Raw genomic sequence first — 23,471 nt, forward strand, 5'->3', positions numbered from 1 at the left:
TTCCCAGCAAGTAGGTGGCAGAGCTGGGCTTTTAACTCAAGTCTGTGTGATTCTGAAGCCCACGTCATTCACTACGGAAAACTCCAGCAGCCTTACAATTATGTAAACGAGTCTGCCTGGATCCAAGCAGCGTGTTGTTTTTATCGTCACTTTGGACCTTGTCTGTTCCTTGCACCCCCACCCCCACCCCCAGCCTTGGGCTCAACCAGCCCCTCAGGTTGTTGGAGGACTTTACCTCCAAAACCAGCAGCAGTTTCTCGTGATCATCCTGCATACTAACTGCCCTCCCACCACCCTGTTGAGGGCTGGCTGCTCTTCATCATGGACGCTTTGTCCAAAGTAAACGTTGGGGCAGCAGCATTTGGCCTTTGGCAAGGAATCTAGCAAGATTAGGTAGGAGCAAGCATAACAGAGGGAAAGAACAGATTCCTCAACCCCCAACCTCCTTTCCCTACTTCTGATCCTGCAAAATGCCACGCTTCTTCCTAGAAAGTGCTGAGGGTAGATGTTGTAGGCCCGCAGGTTTCCCCAGGGTTCTTAGGGCCCCGGAGCTCAGTGGCTCATGTGATCTTCACCGTGGGCCTTTGCAGGTGGGAATCCAGGTGGGAAATAGGTCAGACCTGTGGTATTCTCCGGACTCTAGACCTCTAACTCACCAGTTCTATACTGGAAGGAAAGCCTATGTTAAACCAGGGCTTCCATTTCCAAACAGAAGCCCTGGATGGAGATTTTTTTTTTCCCTCCAAATTTTGCAGTTTTGACCTCAGTCATGGCTGAGGCCTGCAGACCAGAATAGTCGCAGTTGTGCTCTGCGCTTGTAGCTGGAGAACAGTAGCCAGTCAGAAGAAAATATCAATGTTCTGCCAACTTCTGCTGTTTGTGAAATTTTGCCAGAAGCAAAAACAGGATCAAAAATAATAAACAGACCTCCTCCCTTGTTGCATGACTGCTATTTACATAAAGAGATTGATGAACTGACTGTGCTTGTGTGAGTGCTCAGGGAAGGGAGTTTCTAAGGAGAAAAGGTTAATTCTTTGGTAGTTGATTGCATGTGATTTGAGGTTTTCTCAGATAATTGGTTTTTAAAGAAATAACCCATAGTATAGATCACCCTGCTTCTTCACTACAAGCAGTCTATATCATGGGTAAAACAACCAGACACACGAATTATGTGCAACTGTAAGACTTTACAGTGAAAATGAATCTTGAGAGCAAAGGACCTCCATGAGTCTTAAGTAGAATAGAGATGTTTCCAGTGAAAAGAGAAACCTGGACTGTAAGGCAAGCTTGGGGAACTGGAAGGCAGGAGGCTGGGTTCTAGGACAACTTTGTCGTGACCTGATGACCACAAATACTTTTATTTAATCTGTCAGTGCCTCAGTTTCTTCGTCTATCAAATGGGAATAATATACTACCTCCTGCTATTCAGTGATACCATCAAGAGAAAAAAATCAGTGTGAAATCGGTTCAAACAGAAGTTGTCATCCTCAGTTCTGGCATGGCTAAGTGATGTCAGGGCACCTGTTAGGGATCTCTGGACCTGAATACGGGCCCAAACACAAGAGCCGTACAAAGCAAGCTCCAACTCTTTAGTTCTCAGCTAGACACAACACATCACCACACTTGCTTCTCTTCCTTGAATAATAATTTATATCCCCCTCCAGGATATGAAAATAATGAGCCACTCTGTGGTCTTGTTTTGTTTTTAGTTGTTTCCCAAATAGGCAAGGTATACTAATTCTTAAATTTATTTTATATTTTCTTTTTATATATTTGATGTGCTGTGAGGGAATCTATATCATTAATTAGGATCATTTTAAACTCCACTTTCTCTTATTTTTCTGCCTTTCTGAGATGTCAGAAATTTCACCTCATGTTTTTCACTCAGCTAATTCACTCTTACAGAATAATTTCCCATTGTCATGAGCAGAATAAAACCTTCTGAAGTGAAAGATACGGTGTGACAGACTCGGGGACTTTGACAAGTCAGTGTGTCATAGATCATATGCTTTCCATGTTAAGAATCTCCAGTATAAACTGGGCTTCCTGCCAAGGCTAATGGGCAATGTGGATGGTCCTCTTAGGCAGGATAGCCTGGTGTGGCTGTCGAGCTGGAGGCCTGAAAGATCTTAACCATGGTCCCAGCAGACTGCCTGAGTCCGAGAGGCCTGAAGGAACCTGATGTCATGTGCCCAGATTATCTGATGAAGGAAGGATGTGCCCAGTGCTTTCCTGGGACCTTGCCAAGCACAGCCTGGCCTGCGTAGCCTTAGGAAAGAAAGGTGAAAGCAGGCACATTTTTACCAACATTTAAGATGTTGGGGGATTGTCCCATAGTTTTGATACCAGGTTTTCGTTTGTTTTGTTTTCAGTGTTTGAGTGTGCTGATGATGTTAGATTCCAAGAAGAAGGGCAATTACTAAGCTGAGACCACTGTGAAAATCTTGTTGAATACTCTGTAGTTTTTACTTGGAAAGGCTGAATGTCTTGAGTACAGTGGCATTTGAGGGGTATCTTTATGAATTAAGAGGAAGGAGCATGTTTGATGGAGAATAAACCAAGCCTGTGAAGGCTTCCTAAAACCTTTTCTCTAGCAAAACTGGCTTATTTGAACTAAAGAGTTGGGGCTTGCTTTGTACGGCTCCAATGTTTGGGCCTGTTCTTATTGATTTGCATCTTGCATATGAGGGTGAGACTAGCATCTCTCCACCACCACCCAGATTCATGATGCTCTTAAGTTTCTCTGTGGCCTTTATCTTAGCAGAACACATTTCTTGATTCTATCTGGCTCTGCTCAACGTGTAGCCATTTAAATAAATTATCTTGTCTTGTGATTGATACAAATAACTTGACGTGGGACTTAGGAAGTCTTCAGAGCCTTGATTTATGAAAGAAGGATTCTCTCAGACATCCTTCCTTTGGCTCTGGGAGGCTGTGTAGCTTGCAGGTGCAATGTGCAGTGAACGAAAACCTGGGCTTTGGTGTTTCCTGGACCTGAGTTCAAATCCTAGTTCCAGCATGGATTGGCTCTGTGATCTTGAGCGAGTTCTATGACCTTTTTATGCCTGTTTCCTCATTTCAAATGGGAATAAAAATAATAGCATCCACGGCCTGGAGTTGTTATGCAATGAAATATAAAGTGCTTATCACAGAGGCGAGTGCAAAGTGCACTTACTCAGGGCTCAATGTACATTCGTTTGTCTGAAAAGGAAACAGAATGGAAACAGAAAGTGGTCCATTCCACTGTGGATTAATTCCTTGTGAACAACTCATCCAAGAACACGGAACTCTCCCTTCTGGTGAAAAGCGCATTGTTGCTCTTCTCAGTTCTCAAAAAGTCAGGGTACATAGTTTACAGAGAGCTTACCCCTGCGCTAACACTGTGACACTAGCATTTGTGCTCCCCCTGGGAGGACTGGGTTGGTGGAGAATTTCTCGTGAAATCATCTTTGGTAACATTGCGATAACTAACACAAATATTTAAGAGAGGCTACATTTTGGGAATGAGTATCACTTCCTCTCCATCAGTTACACTAATGGAGACTCTAACTTAGTCAGTATTTCAACAAATAACTGTTCAAAGTCAATTGCACAATCTTTGCTGATATTGAGTGTGATGGAAAATTGTCAATATATAAAGCATGATCACTGCCCTCAAGGAGATTACAGTTAAGTGAGCTAAGACATAAACTATCATTAACACTGACAGTTCAAAAGAATGACTAACAGGTTATCAAAACATAGGCATTTATATTGAGTGCATTGTCAGCAGGGCTGTAATATAAGGAAAAAAGGTTATTGGGCCTGAGCTATGGAAAGAGACTGTGTTTCCACTGGGCAAAAATCAGAGGAACTCATTCTAAGTAGGGCAGCAGAATGAATTGAAAAGTAAGATTTAAGTAATTAAAAATGTAGTTCATGCTACTGTATAGTTGGGGAAGGAGAGGGTGGGACAAATTGGGAGAGTGGCATTGAAACATATACACTGCTTATGTAAAACAGTCAGTGGGAATTTGCTGTATGACACAGGGAGCTCAAACCTGGTGCTCTGTGACAACCTAGAGGGGTGGGACACAGTGGGAGGTGGGGGGGAGGCTCAAGGGGGAGGGGACATAGGTATATACCTGTGACTGATTCATGTTGATGTATGGCAGAAACAAACACAATATTGTAAAGCAATTATCCTCCAATTAAAAATAAATTTAGAAAAAAAAAAGCTGACAATTAGCTACTACCAAAAAAAGAAAAAGAATGTAGTCTGTCCTACTGTACAGCACCAGAAACTATATTCAATATCTCATAATAAACCATAATGTAAAAGAATAGGAAAAATATATGTAACTGAGTCACTTTGCTATACACCATAAGCTAACACAGCATTGTAAATCAACTATATTTTTAATTTAAAAAAAAAGTGAGTGGTTGTAGGAAATGAGATGATAAGGTTGGAAAAGAACTCTGAGGCCAGACTTCAGTGAATTTGAAATTTCTGTGGTAGGTAATGGGGTGCTACTGAGAGAATGTGAGTAGAGAAGTAGTTGGTTGTAAGCAGTTGTTTAGAAAGATAAGTAAGTGAACATGGGTTTGAAGTTGTCAGAATTAATGGAGAGAGCGAATGATAATCAAGGAGCATGTATTTTGGCCAGACTGTGTCTAGGCATGATAAATAATTGTCTCATTTAATTCTCCTAAGAGTAGGTACTGTTGGTATTCCTATTGTCAGTTCAGTTCAGTTCAGTTCAGTTGCTCAGTCGTGTCCGACTCTTTGCGACCCCATGAACTGCAGCACGCCAGGCTTCCCTGTCCATCACCAACTCCAGGAGTTTGCTCAGACTCAGGTCCATTGAATTGGTGATGCCATCCAACCATCTCATCCTCTGTTGTCTCCTTCTCCTCCTGCCTTCAATCTTTCCCAGCATCAGGGTCTTTTCCAATGAGTTAGCAAAAGGCTAAATAATTGAGACCCAGACAGGCTAAAGTTACTTGCTCATATTTAACCCAAATGACTAGGACTTGAACCCAGGGCTCGCTGACTCTATCTTCTTCCGCAGCTCAAGCATTATAGTTTAGTTTTGTTGTTACAGTGATTACCTTACCCTGACGGCTGAGGATTTTAACTGTGGTGATAAAGAAATGATAAACGTAGGATTTAGCTCTGTAACTTTTCAGAATAGCAGAATATTTACAAGCCCTTAAAACTTTAATGTTCCCAATTACCAATTTATCTCTTCATGTCTTTCCCCTACTCACTATGTTAAGAATTCATTGGTTTGAATTTATTACTATATCTTCTACTAGAGATTTTTATTCTACTTGGAGATACCTGTCAAGTGATTTATATTATCAGTGACTCTTGCTCAGTAAATTCTGGGTCAGCTTACAATGGAAATTTCCCTGGATTTTAATTGAATTATCTGATAAGACTGTACATATTCAACTATTTACTAGTAAGGAATAAATAAAATTAAGTACTAATATGAAATGAATTTAATATAAGCAATAAAGAGATTTAAATTTTGAACTCCTGTGTGTGCATGCTCAGTCGTGTCTTGCTTTTTCGGACCCCATGGACTGGAGCCCCACCAGGCTCCTCTGTCCATGGTATGTCCCAGGCAGGAAGACCAGAGTGGGTTGCCATTCCTTCTCCAGGGGATCTTCCTGATCCAGGGATTGAACCTGTGGCTCTTGCGTCTCCTGCATTGGTAGGTGGATTGCTTACCACTAGTGCTACCAAACCCCTAGACATTGCAAATTGGCTTGGATGATTTCATTTCTCAAAGAAAGGCTTTTTAAAGAGTATTATATACCTAAATACAAACAAAATTTAGTGCCTAATTTTAGAAACATGAATAAACCAAAACACTAGTTGTATTGGGCCAATTTGCCAAAGTAGTTTGAAACCAGATTAATTTGTAGAGTATCCAATAAACAGATGGGTCCATAGGGCACATGATCTCATTTATACCAAACTCTTAAGCAGTCAGTCATTATTTTATTAAAAAAAAAAAAAGAATTTCAAATATGAACTGTTCTAGAAGTAATTTAAAGATGTTTAAATATTTTATGAAGTATGAAATCGCACATAGTAGCCTCAGGCAGGCACCCCACTGGTACTGAATAAAAATTCTCATATAGAGGTTTTTTTTATAAGAGCTATTAATATAAAGTTTTACTTCTTTGCCTGAATTGTAGTTCCTATTCTGAATCTAGCCACAGGTTAAATTCCAATTAAATGAGATGCCTAAAGAGCCCCCAGGGGACAGAGTTTGTGTGCTTACTCGGATAATGTGCAAATAATACTGAATTTTCTGCTAGAAAGCACCATTCTATTTTTTCAACACACTCTAGTCTCTTAACTCCTGTTTAGAAAACAACTTTTCACCATTTCTCTCAAGTCGTCTGTTTCTCTCCTTTATCAAGATGACTGTCTCTATACATCAAGATGGGCAAAAGGTCATGGTGAGTCAGGCAAAGTCTCTCTTCTCAGAAGGTAATGGCCACACTTATTCCCATGACCTCTCCCAAGAAGCAAAAACTAGAGGTCATGGTTCAAACTCTGAGTTAGCGCCAGCTTATTCTCTAGGACAGCCTACTACTGACCCAATTACCAGTTCCTGAAGGTTATGGCTTCCCAAGGGAGTGTCCTCCTTTCAGGGTTCACACTTAACATTCTTGTCTGATAGTTACACATAAACCTGATTTCTCCCTTTCTTGCTGATCAATCTGCTCTCTATGTGGATGGCATGGGAAAAATCGCAGCCTCTACAACTTCCACGCCACAAGACAGACTTCTAGATAGCACTGGTGAGTGTGTGGCCTTAAGCTCCTCACCATGCACAATGGAAACCTATTCTGTTTCTGGTGCAGACCCCAGCTGAGCTGATCCTACAAGACCCATGTTCGCCAGTGAATACATTCATTGAGCGGCAGTGGTTGAACTCATGAAGGTATGTAACTGTGGCTGTATAACAAACCACCCCAAACTTAGTGGCATTAAATGACCATTATTACGCTCATAGGTTCTGTGGGTCAGGAATTTGGAAAAGATACAGTAAAAATGGTTTGTCTCTGCTCCATGATGATTGTGACTTTATTGTTGTTGGTGTTCATTCACTCAGTCGTGTCTGACTCTTTGAAACCCCATGAACTGCAGCAGGCCAGGTTTCCCTGTCTTTTGCTATCTCTTGGAGTTTGCTCAAAATCATGTCCATTGAGTTGGTGATGCCTTCCAGCCATTTCCCCCTCTGTCATCCCATTCTCCTCCTGCCTTCAATCTAAGATTGTGATGTTAGCTGGAAAAAACTTGCAGGCTGTGGGTGACTCAATGACTGGGCACTGGAATCATCCAAAGCCTCCTTCACTCCCGGGACTGACTGCCTGAAATGTGGGGCCTCAGCAGAGGCTGCCAGCAACATCTACCTGTGTCCTCTCTAGGCCGCAGCCTAGGCTTCTTCACAGCATGGAGACTGCCTTGCAAGGAAGAGCGAGGCAACAGTGCATGCCTTCTCCTGATGACCCTCAAAGTCAGTATAGGATCTCTTTTGCTTTATCATAAAGATCTGCCCAGGTTCAAGGGAAGAGAACACTACTCGGTGGGAGGAGAGCCAAAGAATTCACAGATAGGTTTTGTAACTCACATTGGCTAAGTCTACTGCTACTGCTAAGCCACTTCAGTAGTGTCTGACTCTTAGCAACCCCACAGACTGTAGCCCGCCAGGCTCCTCTGTCCGTGGAATTCTCCAGGCAAGAATACTGGAGTGGGTTATTTCCTCTTCCAGGGTATTTTCCTGACCCAGGGATTGAATCCCGGTTTCCTTCGGCTCCTGCATTGCAGGCGGATTCTTTACTGCTAAACCACCAGGGAAGCCCGAAGTCTGGGTTCCTGCCATTCTTGCTGGCATGTGGCTTGCCTTTGGCTGATTGATTCATTACTCTGAACTGTACAGCTGGAAGCAGTGCTATAACTAGAGTCATCATGCAATGTGGTTTTGCCCCCAGGTGTGCAGAGATTGCCTCAGTGACATTCCTGTGTATATACTACATCGCACTAATTCTTTCACTGTGATAGTATCAGGAGTAGCTACAGGCATTGTTCTGTACGTACATTAAATTGTTTAAGCCCTAATACCCTGTGCAAAGGAGAATATCCTTCCACCCTGACTTGTTGCCCAGAATTAGAACAAAATCCAGAATTTCCAAGGCTGGAGAAGGGTCTCCAAGAGAAGTCAAATGGTTCTCAGTTTTATCTGAAACCCTATTTTCCACAGATGAGAACTCTGAGTTCTCTCATTTTACTCATAACTGCTGCTGCTTCTTTTTCTTTTTTTAATGCTACCCTGAATCCTTAGGGATAGAATTTAAGTTCCTGGATGCTGTTTTCTTAAGAAATTAAAGAAGATGGCCTTTTTTTTTTTTTTTTTAATGCAGTGGTTGTCAGGCAGGAACAGTTTACCCTCCAGGGACAACTGGCAATATCTGGAGATAGTTTTGATGATCACAACTGGGGGTAGGGGGGTAGGTGCTAGTAGCTTCCAATAGATAGAGGCCAAGGATGCTGCCAAACATTCCACAATACACAGAAGAGCCTCCCACACCAAAAATTGATCTTGCCCCAAATGCCAATACTGCCACTGCTGGAATACTCTGCTTTACAGGGGATTTTTCTAATCCCCCTTATAAAAATGAGGACACTGGGCCTCATAGGAGCTCATGGACCACAACCTGTCAGTGATGGAGCCAGAATTCGACAGCCATCTTGAGATCCTCGGTCTCACGTTCTCACCTCCTGTTGCTACTCCAGCCAGCCTAGCACTTGCCTAGAGAGAGCAAACTTGGAGTGGGAAGTGGTCGTTCGCACTTTTCTCATGCCCTGGGCAGTGTGCTGTACATCACACCTCTGCTAATAATCACAAACCCCGTGAAGGACATGGTGCTCCCATGTCTTCTTTCCCCTTCAGGAGGTGGGTGTGGTGCTCACATGGGCTTGATTAAGACTGTAGGATAAGGCATGAGTGGCATTTGTGCTCTAACCTCCCAGAAGGAGACTTTAACAACTGAAAAACTGAAGCACAGGGTACCCCTGTGTGTTTGTGGGTGTGGGTGTGTGTGTGGGTGTGTGTGTGTGGGTGGGTGGGTGGTCTGGCTGTGTTGTGGGAGGGCAGTAAGATCTTATCTTACAATGACAAGCAAACAGCTAATTACTTGTAATTTTGGAGATAATTGTTTTCTCATCCTGCACACATGCCAAACAGGAAATTAATCTAAATCCCAGAAAGTCTGGATCGTCCCCAGATTGTCAAAAAAGAAACACTCATTATTCCTCTGGAGTCCCAGTCACATCTAAGAGACAAGCTAAAAGTGGCAGCTGCGGTCCAGCGCCGCCTGCCAGGGCCCCTGTGCTCTAACTGGAGAGAAAACAGCTCAGGGAGTCTGGCAAAGGCAGGCCCCCCACAGACGGGACACCGGGTTAATGCCACCCGATGCCTGGCTGTGAGTCCTCCTCTCCGGTGGGCCCAGTCATCACTTTGCATTCCGTGTCAGTGCGAGAGCTGCTTTCCCTCTGCCTTGGACAAATGAGTCTTCAGGTAACAGATGACAGTTAAAATGTCAGGCAGATATGATCTGCAGTGAGAGACACAGCCGTCTCTGCTTAGTCTCTGGTCCCGAGCTTGAAGCAGTCTCTTTACTTCCAAAGGGAGGATAAATTCAACCCAGATCCTTCCCTTAGATGAACCATCTCTGCTCCCATCTCCTCACTGCTCCTGGGCCCCAGTTCACCAGGAAAGGCCTTCTACGGGTGAGCAAGAGAACAAAGGACAAGCGGCCTGCCTTCTGAACTCAGGCAGCCCAGCCCACACAGTGTTTTAACTGTTCTGGGAAGAATGAAGCATTCATAAGCCACTCCATTTTCAAGAAAAAAATTTCCTGTGACATTTTAGTTCCCTGTTGTGCTGGAGCATTTTTAGAGTTTTCTCCTGCCAGTCATCTCGAATGTTTCGTATCTCTCTCTTTTAGCTGAATTGCATATTATGAGCCGTGACCCACAATAAAAAATAATGCCACTGTTACTGAATGAAAGTCTCGTTCTTTGGGTTATTCTGGGCTATGGGTCAGCATACAAACGCTGACTTCTGTAAGTCCAAAGGCGGGCTGAGGCTTCTGTGGGGAGAACAGAAATGAGCTATGAGATGAAAATGACCACCTGTGAGCTCCAGTTTGGTTTATGTTTCTGTGGAATGTTTTCTGTAAGTGATTTGACTGGGTGCCACAGCATTTTTCCTAGTAGGAAACCTGCCTATTTCTGCAATCTCTTGTCTGCTTATGGAATTTTTGTAGATCTTCAGTATCTAATTTGGGGTTTCTCAACCCCAGTACTGTTGACATTTGGGGCCCAGATAAGTCTTTTTTTTATGGGAGCTATCCCATGTGTTGTAGTGAGAGACAACAGTATGTATGTAGTATGTTGAGGCATCTATTGTTTCTACCCCCTAGATACTAGAAGAGTCCTCCCCGCAATCTGAGAAACAAAACTGGAAATGTCTGGTGTCTTCGGACAGTGCCGTGTGTTCCTAAGGGAGCAAAAGAAAGCATCATTGGTCACAGATTTAAATTTAAAAATACCTAGATACGAGCGAATCCGTCCTTTTGTTCATTCCTTTTACAAGTATCTCTTGAGTGCCTAGTGTGTGCCAGAATCTTCTCTGAAGACTGTACATTGGAACATGAAGAGGTCATAGTCATTGCTCTATAGGGATTTGCAAGGCAGACAAATTTTAATTTAAATAATCACATCAGGGATATACTCTAATAAAAATATACAGGATTCCACTGGGGAGTTCAGAGGAAGAAGTCTTTCATTCAAGTTACCAGACTTCCTGGAAATTCTTGATTCCACGTTTATTCAGGAAATACCTTTAGTTTCAGTTGGGGGGAAATCCTGTTTACTGCGACATTATACTATGGAGAATCTCAAAACCAAACCTGTGAATTCTTCTGTAAATGTATTGATAAAGTAAAGATTGTCAAATGTAGATAGAAAAATGCTCCAGTCTATGGAGATGAACAAATGTACAAATCATATACCTGAGAGCATCTGAATAATTCTAGTGGCTGTTGGTGGTTCTGTGGGCTGGCAGAGCACTGTGCCTTGGACACTGTCCAGGCTTGGTCTCAGGAGCGTATCTGTCAGACTTCAAAGTCAGTGTTCAATCTCTGCTCGGTAGTATCAGACTAAAGTGGATGTTTACACCTCTCTAGGCCTCAGATTTGGTAACATCCCCATATACCATGGAAGCTTCCCAGGGGACGCAGTGGTAATAAAGAGTCTGCCTGCCAGTGCTGGAGGCTCAGGAGACCTGGGTTCAATCCCTGGGTCGGGAAGATCCCCTGGAGGAGGAAACGGCAACCCACTCCAATATTGTCTTGGAGAATCCCATGAACAGAGGAGCCTGGAGGGCAACAGAGGAGCCTGGAGGGCTACAGTGGGGTCAAAAAGAATCAGACACGACTGAGAAACTGAGTACACACCATTTAATGGAACACGTCTCAGTGACTTGAGTACACACCATATAACATGGAGGACTGTGAAATGAAACCAGAGTAAACCAGTCCCAGCAACTGGAGCCCTGTTGCCAATGGTTGGCCACTGGGCTGTGGCATGGAGGGCAGTATCCTAGCTGGAAATCTGCCCTTTCTCTTTCCTTCAACAAATGGGAAAGATGCTATTAAAAGTGATGATTTTGAGTGTGAGCAAATTTATATTTAAAGTCAGGTGTATGTTTTAACTATGTGGAAGACTGTGATTTAATCCATAAAAGTCAGAAAGACCTAGAGTAAAACCAGCACTCTACCAGGAGTAGCTATTTGACCTTGGACAAATTATCTCCACTCTGCCTTAGGTTCCTTTTAGAAATTCGTGTGATAACTGCTACCTCAGAGGATTGTTATAAGAATTATAGATGTTCAAAAACACCTGATGTAAGTGCTTAGCAAATAGGATGCCAGCAGTCTTGTAGTAAATATTACTTGTCATATACCTCACACTGGTGCGCCTGTGACCCTGTGGTTGAAAACTATTGTTTTAAAGACAGAAAAGAACAAAACCAGGAATCTGTTGTAGGTCTGCGGAGCAGATGTGTTACTTAAAACCAAAGAGCAAAAATAGTTGACTTTGCTTGTGATGCTAAGATGCCATTGAAGTTTCTTTGGCAAAGCCAGTATTGATGAGGTCAGGTGGTATTTATCATTGATTAAAGAGCTGATGCTGATGAGAAGGGGAGATTAGGAAGGCCATCGTAGCTAGGAAGGGCCTGCATAGGCAAAGATAAACCAGCTCTTTGTTTGCTTTCTGATGGACTATCAGAAATGATTTTTAAACTCAAACGAAAATGGTATCACTTTTTGGTGATTTCTTGGCCCTGACTTAACCATAAATGAAGAGGCCTTTGCCCTTGAGCCTAGAGACTTAATAAAAATGTGTCCGGACCACTTTCTACATGCTCTTTGACTGACATCTATGCACATGTGACCAAGGATTATAACATAAGGACAAAGGAGATATCCTCCAAGGTTGAGATTATATCCAATCATGGGGACTGACACCAAAGCAAGTATGAAATTTAATCATGGAGACATTGATGAGAGGCCTATTTGGAAGAGGTCCCTTCCGTTTCTGTAAATATTCTTGCCTGGATATCCTCCTTATCAATATGTTTCTCTATTAATTTTTAATTTCTACCGAATATCCTCTTTTCAGAAAGAGGATATTATCAGCCCCTATGAAAATGAGAATAGTGTAAATTTTTACCAGTTTCTTCCTCAAAAGATCCTTTGTCTTATCCGTTCCCTCATGTATTTATTTATTGTTTATTTAGCTCCTTTTATAATCTGAGCAAGACAAGACAAGGTCACGGCTCTCCAGGCACTTCCACTGTAGTTGGCATGAGGAGGGAGGCTGTAATTACAGCACAGGACACAAGTGCAACATATGTGTAAATTCTGGATGCCGTGGGAGCCACAGAGTCTACACGGAGTGCTTAGGGAAGGCTCCCCAAACAAGGGGGTGCTCCAGCTGACTTCTGAGGGAAACACCCAGGCAAAGATAGAAAAGAAAGAAGTTTACAGAAGAAAAATGTCATGTGCCTCGAGGTATGCAAAAGCCCAGGCGTGTTCTTGGAACATCAAATTAAGGAGAAACCTTGTTTTCCTTGTGGAAGCAGAGACCTGCATCTGTCGCCGTGGCTCTGTAATAACCCTGCACAGATAATTCCCAGTCACAGGAGCCCTCCTCTAATTCAGTCTGGCTGTAAAAGTGTATGTGCCTCTATTTGGTCCTTGTGTAGAAAAACACACACACATAGAATTAAGTTGAAAATCTTTCATTGAAACCTGCAAGAATAGTTCTCAGAATATTCTACCCCACACTTAGAAACAGTGCTAATCCATCCCTACTCCTTTTAGCTAAAGAGTCTAAACAGTGCATACTAAAAAGACTGTCCTTTACTGCCTTCCTCTACGTTTTTTTTTTTTTTAAATTCCTAATCCCTGTGATGGAAGGTTCATGGTCCCTTGAGATAATGTGCTCCTGTATTATTGGTCTTCACAGTCATTAAGTTATTTCCAAGTTTAATTGAAAACTTGCTCTCTTTTTTTTCTTAATTGAAAACACAGAACAACTGCTCTCTGGTACATCTATTTTTTAAGAAGATGGTTATGAAAGCATTTACTTCAATGACAAAATAGGGTGGGCTATTGCTAAATAATTATGCCAGATGAAGGCTAAACCCAGTTCTCCTTGGTAACTGGAACCATTGATGCTACAGCCAGAGGATGATGCTTTGAATAAATTTTGAAGCTGGAAAGATATTTGCAGATAAGGGACTACTGCTCACCAGCTTAACCCGAGAAGCTGATGAAGGGGAGCTGTTCATTTCAAATGAATCAGTCTTATCACATGCATATAAAACAAAATGACTAAATGAAGCAGCTAGAAGATTATAGTGAGTTTTAATTATCTTTTAATAGCCAAAGGGCTCTTGCCAACACATGCTGATAATCTGTCAGCTGTTATATGCCATGCCATTGCCATTTATGAGTCTCAGCTGTTACAAATGGGAAAATATATTTACAATGATGATCTTTTCTTGTTAAATGCAAATTCCCAGAGATGTTCAAACTGAAATTTGGCCTCACTGCTTTGTTTCTGTTGCCCTCTTGTGTGGAACTAAAAAGACTGGCAGAATCTGATGACAATAACCAACATCCTTCTTAATAATTTATGACTCTCGTGATGACATAATCTCAATCCATAAAAAGTAAGGGTAAAATCATTTGTGAAGGATGCTCATAGATTATATACATTACCTACAAGTTATTTTTTAATGATAATCTACATTTCAAATCAACCTGTCATCCCCACCCCATTTTGGTTTATCCCTCTCCAGTGATATTTGAGCTCCAAGGCTCTGAGGCAGCTCCCCTAGTGTTAGTTACATTCAGTGCTAAGCTTCAGTGCTTAGCATTCAGTCCATGGTAGAGCAAATGAGAAAAAGCTTCTGAGTTTACTGGTCTCTGCCTACTTATTGGAGAAGGCAATGGCACCCCACTCCAATACTCTTGCCTGGAAAATCCCATGGACAGAGGAGCCTGGTAGGCTGCAGTCCATGGGGTCGCTAGGAGTCGGACACGACTTCATTTTCACTTTAATGCATTGGTTAAGGAAATGGTAACCCACTCCAATATTCTTGCCTGGAGAGTCCCAGGGACAGGGGAGCCTGGTGGGCTTCCATTTATGGGGTCACACAGAGTCAGACACAACTGAAGCGACTTAGCAGCAGCAGCAGCAGCCTACTTATTAAAGTTCTTGTGTTGACTTGGCACTGTATTGGCAGTGTATTCCCCTGCTTCTGTTGACCATTTTTACTGATGCCTTTGCTAGCAAATCTTATTCCTCGCCCCAGCTCTGTGTTCCCATTCGTGGCTTTTATTACCAATTTCAAAGGGACAATTCCCACATCTACATCTGCAGGTCAGACCTTGCACCTCTCTTCCAGCTCCAGAGTTCGGATTGCCTTAATGAACATCTCTAATGGTATAATCATTGTCAGTTCTAATCAACAAGTTTAATAACTGGCGATATTAATTTTCTGTCTGGAACCTTTTCCTTCATCTGTCCTTTAGTGCCGTTCTTAAACCTTTAGTGCTTCATCTGTTTTTCTCATCTTCTAGAGTCATTTAAAAAAAAATTCTCTAACCTTTAGCTTTATAGTAAGTCTCTAAGCACCATCATTTTGTATTCTAAATATATTTGAGATTGGCATAAGGATTGAGTTCTTTATTTTCACTGCAAACATTGTGGCTCAAATACAGAAACTTCTCTATTTACTTTCAACTTAAAATTTTTAATACATAAACAAATTATTCTTTATTGAAATCTCAGTCTGGCTCACCCTGGATAGATGGGTTGGCATCAAGAAGTCATCATTTCATTTCTGCCATCACTTTTGTTGATGTGGTTGTTATGATTAGGCTTAAGGAGAATTTTTGCAGTCATTTGAACTAATTCTGATCTGATAAATGCAAAAGCAGCAACAATTGTAAGTTGAGAAGTGGTTTAAAGTTCAAATCAGTTCAGTTTAGTTCGACTGAGTTCAGTCACTCTGTTGTGTCCGACTCTTTGCGACCCCATGAATCAGAGCACGCCAGGCCTCCCTGTCCATCACCAGCTCCTGGAGTTTACTCAAACTCATGTCCATTGAGTCTGTGATGCCATCCAGACATCTTATCCTCTCTTGTCCCCTTCTCCTCCTGCCCCCAATCCCTCCCAGCATCAGGGTCTTTTCCAATGAGTCAACTCTTTGCATGATGTGGCCAAAGTATTGGAGTTTCAGCTTTAGCCATCAGTCCTTCCAATGAACACCCAGGACTGATCTCCTTTAGAATGGACTGGTTGTATCTCCTTGCAGTCCAGGGGACTCTCAAGAGTCTTCTCCAACACCACAGTTCAAAAGCATCAATTCTTCAGCGCTCAGCTTTCTTCACAGTCCAACTCTCACATCCATAAAGTTAGGAAGCTGCAATTACCATGGGAACAGAAGTAGAAGGTTTTAAAAAACTGAAAGAAAAAATGTTACCTACATTTTGAAAAAGTGGTTAAATGTTAATGGGTTCAGAAGGAATGTAAGTAAACCGTGTTAATAGATGAAAAGTATGGAGCCAAGGTGACTGGCAGTGATCTGTAAGAAACCTGTTGACAAAATGGAAGTGCTGTTGAATGGAGCCTTGGCACCTCCCCAGGCCAGCAGGAGCCTTCCTGGGGAGGCTGGCCAGGCAGGGGCACCGTTGATTAAAGACACATCATCCACCCAGGGGAGTTTCTTAGGTCCCTCACCTGTTCAGGTCCGAACATCAGAGCAGTTACAGCTCAGGGCTGGCAACAGGCCTGAGGTGCAATCAGACCTTGGCACTGCCTGAAACCAGGTTTGAAAATTAATTTTGAAAATTAATCCTTTTGCTTTTGTTGAGTGTATGTTCAGCTCCTTTAGTATGACTGTAGGCCTAGTTAACTAACACAATTGAAAAGAGATCAGATAAAGTTAATCACTTATATGTCTATATTTATATTTTAATGTAAAAGTTAAATAAATATATAAGTATATAAATATAGACATAGACATATTACTTTGCCAACAAAGGTCTGTATAGTCAAAGCTATTTTCCAGTAATCATGTACAGATGTGAGAGTTGGACCACAAAGAAAGCTGAGTGCCAATGCTTTTGAACTGTGGTGTTGGAGAAGACTCTTGAGAGTCCTTTGGACTGCAAGGAGATCAAACCAGTCAATCCTAAACGAAATCAACCCCAAATATTCATTGGAAGGACTGGTGCTGAAACTGAAACTCCAATACTTTGGCCACCTGATATGAAGAGCTGACTCATTGGAAAAGAGCCTAATGCTGGGAAAGATTGAGGGCAGGAGGAGAGGACAGAGGATGAGATGGTTGGATGGCATCACTGACTCAATGGACATGAGTTTGAGTAAGCTCCAGGAGATGGTGAAGGACAAGAATGCCTTGTGTGCTGCAGTTCATGGAATCACAGAGTTGGACATGACTGAGTGACTGAACAACAGCAACAATATAAAAATTGACCCCAATACATGTACTATTTCTTTGGTGATTATGAAGGACTGTATGTTACTTGTAGACCATCATTATGAATGTCATTTTTGGGGAAAGTAAGCAGACGGGCCACTAATTAGTGCTTTGTCAGCAACTCAGGGGGGCTTCCCAGGTGGCTTAGATGGTAAAGAATCTGCCTGAAATGCCAGAGACCTGGATTCAATCCCTGGATCAGGGGGATCCCCTGGAGAAGGAAATGGCAACCCACTCCAGTATTCTTGCCTGGAGAATCCCATGGGCAGGAGAGCCTCATGAGCTATAGTCCATTGGGTCGCAAAGAGCTGGACACGACTGGGTGACTAACACACACGGTGGCAGCCCACTTAGACAGGGTGTGCAGTTCCATTGAGCACTCTGGCAGGCCTGTTAACAAGTAACCCTTTGTGTTTTGTTCGTCACTCAGTAAACTCATTTCCATTGGAGAGAGAACTTTATTTCTGTTCCTTTCAGTCTAGTTGGAATCCAAACATCATCTTTAGATTATTACTGTTTTGAAAGTTTCATTCCAGAGTTTGATGATATGCTTACATATCAGAGACACACTTGACATAAATCAGTAGAATTTACCTGAAATGTTGGTGCATCGTAACTGGGGCCCCAGGAAGCACACAAGGCCTCCTGTCCACAGAGCTGGCTGAGAAGACCACTCTGACCTCATGGCTGGACACACACTTTCATCCTTCAGGAGAGCATCTTCCTTGCCTACCAGCACCTCGGTTACATCCAAACATCATGCTCAACATCATGGTCACAAATAAGTCCTGTGGCCCACGTTGTGGGCAGAGCACTCACTTAGCACTCCACCTCAGCTCTGCATGTTCATTGGGATAATTCTGTTCTTTCCAGATGAAACATTCTAACCCAGTTGGGACATGATCAACCATGTTTATGCTGTCCGTCAGCTTAAAGTATTTTTTTAAATGATTTTTGTGTTAGAATCTATCTTTAGTTTGGAAAGTTGAAGAGTGAGATAAGAAGAGTAGCATAAAAAAGGAATACTGTACCTGTATTTCCACTAGGGTCTCAGACATCTATTAGGAAGTGCAGGTTGTCCACAGGCATCTTCTTAAGACCCCAGAAGCCATGCTGTCCACAGGACTGTGGAGATGGGGTGGGCAGGGCACAAATACGGTGCTCTGGAATATAAAGGTAGGATTCTTTTTTGGTTCTTAGAGATACCATAAGCCACTGTGATCTAGGCTTCATGGAAAAACTATTTGGCAGTGACCTTTTTATGTGTCCCTAAAGTTATGTGAAATTTGAACAGGATGGGCCAGACCTTCTGTTTAGTGAATAGAGTGGGCACAGGTGGGTAGGCACTGACCTGCTTCTCTAAGCCGACAGTCTCTCCGGTGCTCTCCGCAAAGGAAACACATTTCTGCCCTTTACAATCCTAATCATACCACATGCTGGCAGGACTGTAAACTTCTGTGACGTGTGTGGAATCCAGTTTAATTGGAAAAGTACTTTCAGATGAAAATATTGCCAAATCATTTGATGTGGGAAAAGTCACAGACACTGTTCTTCTGGATGAGATCTTTCATTGTTTGATTTTGAACAAGTCACCCATGATCCAAGTGAGACACATACATACCTGCTAGATCAATACTCTTTACAGTGACAAAATTGATTTTCTCCTGGCAGCTCCAGTAGTGTGTTAGAGACCTTCTATATAGACCTTAAACATTAGGATTTATGAAGTGAGAACTATTCAAAGCTGAAACCAGCTGTTTAGTATATGTAAAAATGTGAGGAAGAGAGAACTAAATACAGCCCGTAGAGTGAAAACCTTCTTAGTCACTCAGTGTGGTTAAAACAAATGACAGGGGACTGCTATGCAGCTATTTCAGTGTTCCTAATGGAATGTCTAGCGTTCCTTTATCGCTAGTGCTGGAGGAGCCTCTTGAGGCCCTCAGGCCACCCCAGCCAGCCTCACCCATGTTCTCATCACCCCCTTGTCAAAAATAGGCAGTACGTGGGGGTGTGGCAACCGAGAAGGGATTAAAGGCAGGGAATTCCAAATAAAGGGCAGCTTCTGAGACATCAAAGCTGCTCAAAGTCTTGGGTAAATCATATATTTAAGCAGACTAAATTGAATTAGGAGATGATGGTGTTTTCTTTTTTAGGTACAGGAGGGCCGTGTATCATATGGGAAATATTAAATATAGCAATGATCTGAATACTTTATTTAATATGTGATTATTATTATGGCTATACCCTTTCAAGATTAATACAACTTGTTTTGATTTTTACGCTTAATCAGAAATCTGTAGAGATAGGGTTTTGCTAATTGGTCCATTTTGAAATGGAAAGGAATTAACTTCTGAACCTGTGTCCAGGATTAGATGTTACTTATTTATTTTAAGTATAAACCTTATTTGACAAGCAAAATAAGGTGCCAAATCTGAGGTTTGCAGAAACAGGCTTTCAAAATTCCACCTACAACTAAAAAATGTATTTTATTAAGCTTACCGTCAAGGGAAGAAATAACCCAACCTAGAGATACCAACAGCCAGTTAGACCTTTTGACAGAAAGAGAAACTTTGGGAAGCGTAAACATGTATGTCCACATATTAAGAGTCTACCAGCCTTTTGCCCACTGCTGACATAATAATGTCTTGCACACTTCCTCTTTGAAAATACAAAAATAAATGACATTGAAACCAAAAACTCCGCAGAAACCTATTCAGTCTTTGTAACTGTCCTGAAGGCACAGAGTTTTCTCACGATGACCGCAGCTGGGCTGGATGAATCATCCTAACCTTGCATACTGTGTTCGTAGGTCTTTCATTTTGATGAAGTGATTCATTTGGAAAGAGAGGCAAAACAAAGAGGACAAGGCCCAAAGACTCCAGGGGCCTGAGAGGGCTCAAAGTCACAGAACCTTGTTGTTTGATCACACTGGCTGCCCTGACAGCAGAGCCAAGGAAACCTGGGTGGCCTGCCGACCTGCAGTGGGTCACACTCTGGACACTAGATAATTGCACATACACCACCACCTCCTTTCCAGCTTCCCAGGTGACTCAGAGGCAACGAGCCATTATATGCCAACGCAGGAGATGCAGGTTTGATCCATGGGTAGGGAAGATCCTCTGGAGAAGAAATGGCAACCCACTCCAGTATTCTTGCCTGGAAATCCCATGGACAGAAGGACCTGATGAGCTACAGTACATGGAGTCGAAAAGAGTTGGGCACGACTGAGCACACACACACAACACACACATACCTCCTTTCATTCCCAGGTCAGTCTCACGAGGTTGCTCTTATGACATTTTACTCTTAAACATATGAGGCTCGGAGATATGACATAACTTGTAACTAAAGCACCTTAGATTCCAAACTCCGCATCTTACTGTTCTGTGAACCCGTCCTCCCCTCTCTCCTTTCTCTAGGATGCCTTCCTTCCCTTTCTGTCTCAGTCCTATCCCTATTGGGCTTCCCTGATAGCTCAGTTGGTAAAGAGTCACCTGCAATGCAGGAGACTCCAGTTAAGTTCCTGGGTCGGGAAGATTCTCTGGAGAAAGGATAGGCTACTCACTCCAGTATGCTTGGGCTTCCCTGGTGGCTCAGCTGGTAAAGAATCCGCCTGCAATGGAGGAGACCTGGGTTTAATCCCTGGGTTGGGAAGATCCCCTGGAAAAGGGAAAGGCTACCCACTCCAGTATTCTGGCCTAGAGAATTCCATCGATTCTGTAGTCCATGGGATTGCAAAGAGTCGGACACGACTGAGCAACTTTTACTTTCACTTTCTTTCCTATCCCTATTTTCCCCATTTATTCATTTATGTATTTATAGCATACTGAACCTCCACACCATGCCAGGCCCTGTGCTAGATCCCAGGATTCACTAGTGAACAAGGCAGACAACAACCTTTTCATCATGTAGCTGACCGTCTATTGAACAATAACTGAAGTGCTTCCAGAGTACAAGTTGAGGGGCCCAGGGGGATGGGGACTAGGGAAGGGGCACTACACAAGGGTTGCTGGCTTCCTGGCGAGGGGAGTAAGCGTATTCATTAGCAGACTAAGAATTTTAAAAAGATTTCAGCAGGATGGAACAATGAGTCAAAAACAGTTAAAATTAAATAGGAATAAGTTTAAAGTTTTTATTTAGGTTTATCTCAAAATGTATACAGAATTGGAAGACATGACTTCCAAAGGTTTCAGATGAGTTTTGAACCCCAGAAATATGAAGCAATGGTTTTAAAAGGATGCACTCTTAGGCTTTATCTGTACCACCTTTATTTGTAAAACAAGTGTTGTTAATTCCATGTCACATCCTTAACTCTCTACTGAACTCTTCTGTTTTATGGGCAACACTGATTACTAGACAGTGAATAGTGAACTTTCAGCTTGAAATATATGAGCTGAGGTGGAGGGTAATCAGTGTGCCAAAGTAGCTGATTTTCCTTAACAATGTCTAGTAATATCTATTGCTTACACTGTTTAGGACATGATTTTCCAGAAAAAAAAATTTTTTTAACTATATTAGTCTAAATGAGAAGACAAAATTGGGCTATGCAAAGTTACAATAAGATAATACTGAAATGGCAGATGATCAGTTTATGATGGCATTGGGAAGAGAGATGTGAGACTGGTACAGGAAGTGGGAAGAACACTGGCATCAGAATTAAACATATGAGATCGGATACCAGCTTTGCTTATGTGCATTGTGATACAGACAGTTTACTTCACATCTTCGAGCAACTAAGGAAACCCTCAGAAAATAAATCACTGAAAGGAAATAGGGGGAAGGTCAAGGAAGGGTTTTTGGAAGAAATGTTTTTTGAGATTCATTCTTAAGAAATCCTGGGCATAGATTGACTTCATTTTAAGAACTCCATTACAGACAGAAAAACAATGACAAAATGAATATATAAGAATTTGTATGGAATGGTGTTGTGATTTCTCTTTGGCCAGGCTGTCATCTGATATGTTTTGTTGAGACTGAAATTCATTGACAGCTGTCTGTGGCTAGTGATAATCTCCGGGTGTGTGTTGATTTCCCTACTCCTAAATCCTCCCTGTATTTGGGGAATGGTGTCATATTGTTATCAACTTGTTTTTCTCATTTTAATTTATAAAACTTGCCATCATGTTAATGCCATGTAGAATGTCAAACCTTTATCATGAGAATTTGCATGAAACACATTCCCTTGTGATAGCTTCCTATGAAATGTAGTATTCATTTCTCCTCCTTTATCAGCAATATCTTACAAGAGGACAAGGAGTTCTGTTTCATGTTTTCTTCTTTATCAGAAACTACTGCCTCAATTATTAGTAGAAAGTATAAAGTGGAAAATAATACATTGTATTATTTAAAATGTATTTTAAAGAGAACTAGATAATATGTTCAACTTCCCACCCTAAAATCTGAGAAACATCAAGCTTGTTCATTAAATACAACTAATAATTTAAAATATTGTGTAACTGAGATGTTCTGGGTTAATAAGGAAGTAGGTATTGGTGAGGAAGAAATAAAGTGATTGGAGAGATGAAGAAAGAAGGGAAGGAAGAAGAGAGAACAAAATACGGGGCCAAGAAAAGGCAGAAGCAGAGAGGAATGCAAAGAAGAAGAAGAAGAAGAAGCAGCAGCAAGAGAGACAGAAAAAAATAAGAGGGACGGAGAAGTGGGTGAGACTCGTGTAGGACAGGGGCCACTGTACTTCCCACCAGAGGTCCTGCTTCCCGACCTGCCGTTCAAGTCTTGACCCCAAAAGGAGGCAACACTATATCTGAAGACCAAAGTCAGGGGCTTTATTGTGTGAAGACAAGGGCATGAATCTCTAACACATTTTCACATGCCCAGGATTGTCATAGACGTTCAATTTTAGTATCATCTAACAAACTGTGGGAAATTCTTCAAGAGATGGGAATACCAGACCACCTTATCTGCCTCCTGAGAAATCTGTATGCAGATCAAGAAGCAACAGTTAGAACCAGACTTGGAACAACAGACTGATTCCAAATTGGGAAAGGAGTACGTCAAGGCTGTATATTGCCACCCTGCTTATTTAACTTATATGCAGAGTACATCATGCAAAATGCTAAGCTGGATGAAGCACAAGCTGGAATCAAGATTGCTGAGAGAAATATCAATCACCTCAGATATGCAGATGACACAACCCTTATGGCAGAAAGTGAAGAACTAAAGAGCCTTTTGATGAAAGTGAAAGAGGTGAGTAAAAAAGCTGGCTTAAAACTCAACATTCAAAAAACAAAGATCTATGGCATCCAGTCCCATCATTTCATAGCAAATAGATGGGGGGACAGTGGAAACAATGAGAGACTCTTC

At 42.0% G+C, this 23,471-nt stretch overlaps 1 protein-coding gene across 10 annotated transcripts in view; it reads left to right on the forward strand.

The window, feature by feature from the left end:
* Positions 1-23,471, forward strand: part of STARD13 (StAR related lipid transfer domain containing 13) — a 573,794-nt gene that overhangs the window by 417,731 nt on the left and 132,592 nt on the right. The gene's annotated exons all lie outside the window — the stretch shown is intronic.

The sequence above is a fragment of the Ovis aries genome, chromosome 10 (genome assembly GCF_016772045.2).
Source record: "Ovis aries strain OAR_USU_Benz2616 breed Rambouillet chromosome 10, ARS-UI_Ramb_v3.0, whole genome shotgun sequence".
NCBI lineage: Eukaryota > Metazoa > Chordata > Mammalia > Artiodactyla > Bovidae > Ovis > Ovis aries.